At 38.5% G+C, this 9,250-nt stretch overlaps 1 long non-coding RNA gene across 1 annotated transcript; it reads right to left on the bottom strand.

The window, feature by feature from the left end:
• Window positions 1-1,801: 1,801 nt before the first annotated feature.
• On the bottom strand, window positions 1,802-3,196 carry LOC127244262 (uncharacterized). Its single transcript, XR_007837126.1, has 2 exons — window positions 2,939-3,196; window positions 1,802-2,858 (listed from the first exon to the last, which is right to left on the bottom strand). It is a non-coding gene; the product is annotated as an uncharacterized LOC127244262 (long non-coding RNA).
• Window positions 3,197-9,250: the final 6,054 nt, after the last annotated feature.

Raw genomic sequence — 9,250 nt, 5'->3', positions numbered from 1 at the left:
CTAATTAATAATTCTAATTTTTTTTTATTAGTGGTTTTACCCTTCTAATACTCAAAATAACAATTAAGCAGGTCGACAAGGCTTTTGTATATCTAACTACATTGAACTATCTAAAATCTATTAATGAATACAACACAAAATTAGGCTTTGATAATCAATTATTCTGAAAAGATTTCCACATGTCAAGATTCCAAACTTAAACAATTAAATAAAAACTTGAATTTGGGGGATGAATTGCACATGGAGAATTCATGATATTTGATTAACAACTACAAAAGTAATAATCTATATTATGAAAACAGGAAACAAAGTAGTAGTTAAAGCAATAAATCTGCCTATGAAAGCAACTAAACTGGGCGGTCATGGGAGGAGAGGATATCCACTCCCTTGACCTCCTCTAACTAAGAGAAATCTCTTATAGAATTGGAGCTCTCGGAAAATGAACATAGTAAAAGAAAAGTAGTATTTCTTCGTAGTATGTGATATTTTTACAAATGAAATTTAGCTCTATTTATAGCTATTATGGATTGGAAGTTGGTAGCAGTTGAGAAGTTAAAGGGCAGGAATTAGGAAATGTTGTGGTAACCGCTGGGCAATTAGGCTCGTTGGACTGAAGTGATTGGTCACAGATCTTTCTCACTTGCCTCGCTAGACTTGCTTGGCTGGAGGGCATCGGTGCAACTCAAGCGGTGCTGTCGTTGCTGGCGGGTAATTGAATGGCCGACCACTAGGAGATCAAAACTTGGAAAAAAATTGCTACTTCACAATTTCGCTTGTCAGCGGTGGATATCTGGTTGGACTGGCTTGGGCTCGGAAAGAGCGTCGCTTGCCACGGCTAGCTGCACTTTCGTTGGTCTTATGTGCTTAGAGAACTTATAAGCTAGAACATCACTTAAAAAGGCTAAAAACATCAACAATCTTCACGAGTGGGCTTTGGATCATATCAAGCGAAACAAATCAATAAAGTATATCATAATTCAAATATTGTGATTGTTTTCACATAAAAATTAAGGAAATACGTAGTTTTATCAAGCAATGAATATGCTATTATTTGGAGTTATCAAACCTTTTCACACAAAACCTTTGTTCGTCTCGAACAAACTCAATTTCATGAATAGAGAATTAACCCGTTCAAAGCAGTCAAGTACTACATAAAATAAGTGTCGTGGTTGTGAATAAAGTGAATCTCAAATATAAGCAATTGATCCTTAAACATTCAAAACTTGTCAATCTAATTTCACACAATTTAAGTTATCCAGGCATAATCAACTTGTTCGTTTGGCAGAGATTCTTTTTGATAAGGTGCTTCAGCTGAAAAGTGCAGATTTTTTTTTTTTAATCACTCATTGTATTTCGCAATGGGTCACAAAATTTCAAACATTGTGTCTACTCATGACCTTATTTACTTTTTCATCACTGCCAAAGGACTTTTCAGTCCTTTTAATGATAAGTCCTCGTCGTTTCTCTTACATCGCTTCTCAAACCATATTTAAGGACTTCTTATTTCAATGCCTCACATAGACGAAGTCGAGAGACAATTTGCTTGCCCTACCGAGTATGAAAAAATTGAAATGAATGGGGGGCACTAACCTTTTCAAGTCATATAAGTGGGTACTTGGTTTAACTCAACATTCATATTATTGACTAAGTTAAAGGAAAAATTACTAAGTTTAGCGCTTGCAAGTGATCCAACTCTACTCTAAAACTTATCGAAAGCCTAACTCATCAATGTATTAAATAAATTTAAAGTAATTACAAATGTTTACAATTATAATAGGCATACAATATTGATAAATTTAACTTGTTACCAAAAGCAGTCGTGTCATTGATCATAAAAAATTTATGTATAGGCCCACCATTATTACAAAAATCAACACTCGTATTGGGGAAAGGACTCCCACTTCTATATTACACTTAATCATCAAATACTTCACGTCCCAGTTTTCCAAAACCATCAAGAAGCCGTTACAATTTCTCTTCAATCTTCTTTTCATGCTTGACCAAATCCATGTTCAGCTCTATCAAAATGGCATTCTGGCTGATCAACACTGCATTACTATTTAGTAGATCGTTCGGCCCATGCATCACGTTTTCCAGCATCATCCCATCACGACAGCCTTGGTTTCTAGTTTGGTCACTCTAGCATCTTTGGAAGGAGCCAAATGTAGAATATGAGCGGTATTGGTTTCTATTGCAACGGTCTTCTGATTTACAGTGGCCAACTAGTTCCCTCTACGTGTTTTATTGTCATGAATTTTTTGTACACGAAATGGCTGGTCAGCAGCTCATCAAGGTCATCCAGTCGTTTCCCTAATGATTCAAACGCCATTCAAGGTGCAGAAGTGCTTGCCTCAGCAGGTGCGGAAGACTATCGCGCAGATTCAGTTAAGCTGATTTCCACTAGCTCTTCAAATTTGTTTTCCTCAGGCTCAATTAATGGCTCTGGGTGGTTTCCTTTTATACAACCATTTTTCATGCTGCTTCGTACTCCATTTGTTTCATCTCTGCTTTCGCAGTTTGGAAATATCCTTTGTATCACAAGTGGAGTTCGGTCAGCGGCTTTCACCACTTTAATAGTTTCACTAAAAACTTCATCGTCTTTTGCTTCTTCCGGTCGCACTGCCGCTCCTTTTCAAGTCTCTCTACTTTAGTGAGAAACCGAGCTTATTGTTCCTTCAATACCTCTTCCTTTTCCTCTTCATCCTCCTTCTCTTTAATTATTTTGTTCGGTCAAATTTTGTAGAGAACAGAGTCAAAGATTTTGCTGGTGTCGCATCCTTAGGCGTCTGAGGGATGTATCTGATAGGCTTTTCTTTAGTTGCCCCAATAGTTGTTTTCTCCAAAGTTCATGGTGACACCTGCAAAATAGGCAAGTAGTTATTACTGAATCAACCCTCATGGTTTCATTGGTAGGTTCAACGGTGGTGGCACCAGGGACCTCAGCGGCGTCTTTTTTGTAGGTTTCAACCATCACGTCTATGCCACTGATGGTTTCTTCAGTGAAAATAGTCTTATTCTCCTCTTCTTCTCCAGTAGCAGCTGGGGCTCTCCTATCCTCCGCTGGTTAAATGGAATGGGTTCATCGCCGAATGGATTAAATTGCCTCAATAGGGTGGGTTCTCTCGGCTGACCAGCTGGGACGGTTGTTGGTGATGATCTCTTAGGTTGGGCAGCGGGCTCTCTGATAGATATCCCCTTCCCCAGTTGGGTCAATGAGATCTCATCGTCCTTATCTTTCTCCACAACCTTGCTATTTCCTTTCTCCTTTCTCGTCAGCTTATGTGGTGGGCTCTTTGTTTTGTGGGCCATCATTTTTACCCTTGACTTTTTGGTTGTTGGCTCAAGAGCGAGATCATTTGTCAGCTTGGATCTCTTTTCTCTCTTCGTATCAGCTGCAGTCTTCTACTTCTCTGCTTGCTTTGCTCCATTATCTCTCCGGGTCTCTTTCCCGTGGAACACTTAGCTTGGAACTCAGTGGCCTCCTCCTTCTCGACTTCTGAAGCTTTATTGAAAATAGCTATTTCTGAGTCTAGGCCATCGGTGGCCTTTTCTACTCCTTCTACTTTTTTCTCCTCCTCCGCTTCTCGGATCAACTCCTACCCCACAACCTTCAATTTCTTCTTCAGGGGTTGGGAAGGGACGGACCCTTTCTTTTTCCTTTTCTTTTGCTTAGGGATTATGCTAAATCCTCCAACCATTTCTTATGAAACACTGTTGGCTACTGCGGATATATTGTTAGATCAACGGCTAAAGTGGGCAAATCCACACCTGCCCTTCGGCATAGCTCTGTAACCAAGGTCCCATGACTCAACGTCCTGTCAATATCAACTCGATTCCATATGTTCATGCAGATTATAGTGCCCTAGTCAATATCAGTCTTCTCTTCCAAAAGGAAGCATAATGCCACTAGATACTTGGGTTTAATGTCGGTTGTGTGAGAATTGATCATTATCCGGCTCAACGACCATTTTACCCATTCTCTTTTCTCCTCATGCACTGATGCAATTTTCAAATTTCGCTTCTTGTAGACTGGCGTGGTGGCCAAAGGTGGTGTATAGTGACTGCAGCTCCATTGAGTTATACTTATCAGTTGCCTCCACTTTGGCCTTCATTTTTCCCATCGCATAGTGGAATGGCGAGCCAAGAACTAGATTGATCTTTCTTGCAGAGCAGTCCACCCATACTCTTCGGACATAAACATTTTTAACAATAGCGGTAGCTTCGGCAGTGGCTTTCTTGGTTATCGTTTCTACGCAGAAGACTTTCATCTTTGTCTCAGCAAGCTCTGCCTTAATAAATTCCTTTTCAATTTCTCTCTCCCAGAATTCCTTCAGCTCTATAATACTCAACCATCAGTCGTCCACTGGATATCTCTAAGCGGTTTCGTTTGTGTACTCGAACCTCAGATAATCATCCAGGAACATTGAGATATAATCACATAATTCTACTGATTTTAACCTCCTTAGGTTAGCACATTCTTTGTCAGCTCCAACAGCCTCCTCTGTTAGTATTCCTTGGGTGGTGTTGGTTCAACCAACTTTTCCCCCGAACGGATATCCACCACCTTCTTCCCGTCAGTGGACAATATCCTCTGAACTCCCATTTTGATTTTCTTATCAATCTTCTCAAAATCCTTTCCCACAATATTTCTCACTAGCTTTCTGATAAGATCTATGGTTCTCACTGTCGAACAACCTAGGGTTTTTCCAATTCACTTTTGAAACAGAGCAGAGACAGAATAAACTCAAACCTACATTATCAATTCAAAATTGACAAAAACTTAAGAAAATAGGATGATATATTGCTAATCTAACTGATTTAAACCATATTCCCTCATCCTACAATGAAAAGAAAAATGTTTACAGAGAGCTTCGTTGTGAAAATTGGTGAAAATCATGAATCATAAAATCATCAACCGTGAGTTTAAAATTCCGAAGAACCGTGAGTTTTTTCAATGAGAATTTTTTGTTTTGTGTTATTGAGTATGAAATCAGATCGAATTGAGGAAGAAAAATAGTAATTAAACCTTGGTAAACCTAGATCTTACATCAGATTCTCTTAAAATTGGCTTGAAGGACTTTTATTTTTGAATTCGGAGATACAGAGAAATGATTGTTTCTAAAGGTTTTTGAGAAAATTACTGCTAGGGTAAGATTGGGAATGACTTAGTGGAGGGATATTTATAGTGTAGAGGTGCTCGTTTATTTGGGTGGACTTGGAAACGATGAGTGGGTTGGTCACTACTTTGATATTAGTATATTATTATAAAGGCATAAGAGTTGGTTATTGGGTGGGGCGAAGGGGTAAAGCACAACTCTTAAAATTCCTAAGTGTAACCAGACAAGCGATAAACAGCGGTACTGGACAAGAGAACAATGCTCCTTCAGCATATATCAAGATGAGATAAACGGGGTGAAGAATGGCTTGGGTCAGACTTAGACTTAGAGGATTTAAATCTAAGTACGTTATTCTACAAATACATAAATAAAGCAGTAAATTCTAATCTAGTAAAGAAATTAAATTTCTAACTAATCCATATCAATAAACTAGTCTAAAGGAAAATGGTAAGGTGCCCGTTGACGAGGGGGACTTCTACCTTTTTATACTGAACTTACCTAATCTAGAAAAGTGGTAAAACCATCACTGATGATCGATGAGGCTAAGTAAGGAAATAGTAAATTCTATCTACAAAAACGGGAATCTAAAATAAAAAAAGTTCTAAATTATTTTGGGAAAAGCGATAGAAAGCTAAATAAAAAAAAATAAAGAAAGAGTATACTTTAGAGCGGATATAAAATTAGGCAAATATGGAGTTAGGTTCAATTTGATCATAGAGCAAGCTACTAAATTTCCAACAGGTTAATTTCTGCTTTGGCTTGTTGCAAAACATGCCCTTTGATATACGATTTCAGACTCGCTCCATTGAAAATGAAAGAATCTTGTTCCGTTATGGAATCTACATCACTGATTTTGATGGCTCCGTTGGGCAGAACTTGTTTGACTATATACAGCCCAGTTCACCGAGATGTTAAGTTTCCTATGAATAAGTGAAGCCTAGAGTCATATAGGAAGACCTTTGAACCCTCAATGAATTATTTCATTTTCAACTTCATGTCATGATAGAATTTCATCATTTCTTATATAGCTTTTTGTTCTCATATGCAAGATAGCGGAACTCGGTCAAGTCCAATAGACGAGCGGTGCGTTTCTCCTGGGCTAGCAGAAGATCAAAGTTCAAATACTTAGTAGCCTAATACGTGCGATGTTCGAGTTCTAGTGGTAGATGACTAGCTTTTCCATACACAAGTTGATAAGGTTACATCCCAATTGGCATCTTGAAGGTTGTTCTGTATGCCCACGGTGCATTGTCCAATTTCTCAGCCCAATTCTTGCAAATCGTGTTGACTGTGGTATGGAGGATATGCTTGATTTCTCTGTTCAAAACCTTTACTTGACTTTTTGCTTAAAGATGATAGAGAGTAGTTAGATGTTGGTGAACACCATGCTGCTGAAGACATGCCTGCAATGCTTTATTCACAAAATGGGTATTTTCATCGCTGATGATAGTCCTAGGAACCCCAAACCTTGGAAACAACATATATTTGAGGAAGTGGATAAATGAGTGAAAATCATTTTAGTGAGCGTTTGCGCTTCGACCCACTTGCTCACGTAGTCCACAACCAATAAAATGTAAAGCTTTCCATTGGAATTAAAAAATAGTCCCATAAAATCTATTCCCCAAACATTGAATATATCAATAAACAAGATTCCAATCTAAGGCATCTCAACTCTCTTCGAGATAGACCATAATATCTTACATTTGTCGCAAGATTTGGAAAATGCATAAACATCTTTTTGTAGGATTGGTCAATAAAAGTCTGAATGCAAAAGTTTGGCAGCTATCCGTTGACTAACAAAATGCCCTCCTACGTGGGCTCTGTGACACTCATCCAAGATTAACAGGATCTTTTATTCAAAAACACCTCGAAAAATAATCTCATCTGAACTGATGTTGAAAAGGTATGACTCATTCAAAAAATAATCCTTTGCAAAACTTAGAAAACACTTTCTTTTCCTCTGAACAATATAAGCAGGGAATTATCCTGTAGCCAGAAAATTATCCAGATCTACAAACAATAGCTCCTTACCCTGCACAAGGTTTCTCATTAGAAAAAAATTCATTTATACCTGGGGATGTGTCCTCTAGCTGTGTCAATCTACTTAAATGATTAGCTACAAAATTCTCTATCCCCTTTCAATCCTTGATCTCAATATCAAACTCTTGGAGTAGTAGAACCCAATGAATCAAGCGGGCCTTTGTCTTCTTCTTCTTCTTTATCAATTATTTTATTGTTGCATGGTTTGTGTGAACGATAGTCCTGCTCCGGATCAGATACTCTCTAAAGTTCTCAAAAATAAAGACGATAGCTAGCAACTCTTTCTCAGTTGATGTGTAATTTCTCTAAGCGGAGTCCAGCGTCCTACTAGCATAATAGATGAAATTCAGCTTGGACTCCATATTTTGTCCCAAGACAGAGCCAACGGTATAATAACTTGCATCTGTCATCAACTCGAATGACTTGCTCCATACTAGTGCTGAAATGATAGAGGCAATTGTGAGTTTTTCCTTCAAAATTTGGAATGCCTCATCACACTGGCTTGTCCACTCAAACGTAACATATTTGCACAGTGATAGAGGCAATGGTGAGTTTTTCCTATCATAATTTGGAATGCCTCATCACACTGGCTTGTCCACTCAAACGTAACATATTTGCACAATAGTGCGGTCAGCGGTTGAGTGATTTTGCTGAAGTCCTTGATAAACCTTCTATAGAAACCAGCATGGCCAAGGAAATTTCGCATCTCATTCTTGGGCACTATCATCTTTTCTATCACACTAACTTTTGATCTGTCTATCTCTATTCCGGTGAGCGAGATCTTGTGGCCAAGAACAATTTCTTCATTCACCATTGAATGACACTTCTGTCAGTTCAAATCAGTCTCAATACAGCAAAGTAGCACTTTATCCAAGTTATTTAGGCATCGAGAAAATGTCTTGCCATATAATGAAAAATCATCCACAAAAACTTCAATGCACGAGTCCAAGAGATCACTAAAAATGTGGTACATGCATCGTTGGAAGGTGGTTACGGCATTGCAGAGCCCGAACGGCATCCTCATGTAAGCAAAAGTACCGTATGGACAAGTAAAAGTAGTTTTTTCATAGTTCTCTAGCTTGATGGGAATTTGATGGTAGCCTGAGTAGCCATCCAGGATTCAGTAGTACTCATGGCCGGCTAACTTCTCAAGGCATTGATCAAGGAACGCTAGCGGGAAATGATCCTTTTTTTTTGTAGCAACGTTGAGCTTTCTGTAATCGATAGAAACACTCAATCCAATGACATGTCTTGTCATGAAAACTTCCCATTGATCATCCATCTGTTGGATGAATTCTACTTTCTTAAGGACCACCTAGGTTGGGCTGACCCACTGGCTGTCGTTGTGGGGTATATAATACCTGCATAAAAAAGCTTTATTATCTCATTCTTTACTACCTCTTGCATATTGTCGTTTAGGCATTGTTGAGGTTGTCTGCATGGCTTGGCTTCGGCATCCATAATGATATGGTTCATGCATACTGCTGGACTAATGCTTTTGATATATGAAATCTTCCATGCAAACACCGTCTTCTTCTCTTGAGTAGGGACAACAGTTGAGCTTCCTGGTTGGGGATCATCGAAGCAGAGATTATCAGCGCGTAAGTCTTCTCCGGCCCCAAGAATATATACTTCAAGTGCTTTGGCAGTTTCTTCAGCTCTTCCCTTGGTTTAGACTCATTATCTGGCTCTCGCTTTTGCTCGTTTGATGGACTTAGTGTGTGTGAGTATTTCACCATTTTGCTCGTCTGAGTCCTTTAACAGCTCCAGCCTAAGTGAGTCTTTATTTGAAATATTTTAATAAATTCCAACATTAAATAAATTCTTAAGAGTATTTTATTTATTTAATTCATAAACATAATCCTCATTCTCATCCTATTGTTGGGTTAAAGCTTTGTTTATGGAGAATGTGACTTTGTCTCCCAGATGCTTAATGTAATTTCACCTTGAGCGATGTTGATGGTAGCTTGAGCGGTGGCAATGAAAAGTCTTTCCAGAATGATTGGAATATCACGATCCTCGCTCATTTCCATTATGATAGAATATACAGAGAAGATAAATTTATTCACTTGCATCAGTACATCATGAATAAT

This window comes from Andrographis paniculata, unplaced genomic scaffold (genome assembly GCF_009805555.1).
Source record: "Andrographis paniculata isolate CXL003 unplaced genomic scaffold, ASM980555v1 Contig9END, whole genome shotgun sequence".
Taxonomy (NCBI): domain Eukaryota; kingdom Viridiplantae; phylum Streptophyta; class Magnoliopsida; order Lamiales; family Acanthaceae; genus Andrographis; species Andrographis paniculata.
Note: the sequence above shows the minus strand (reverse complement) of the source record. Positions and strands in the feature narration are given on the sequence as shown.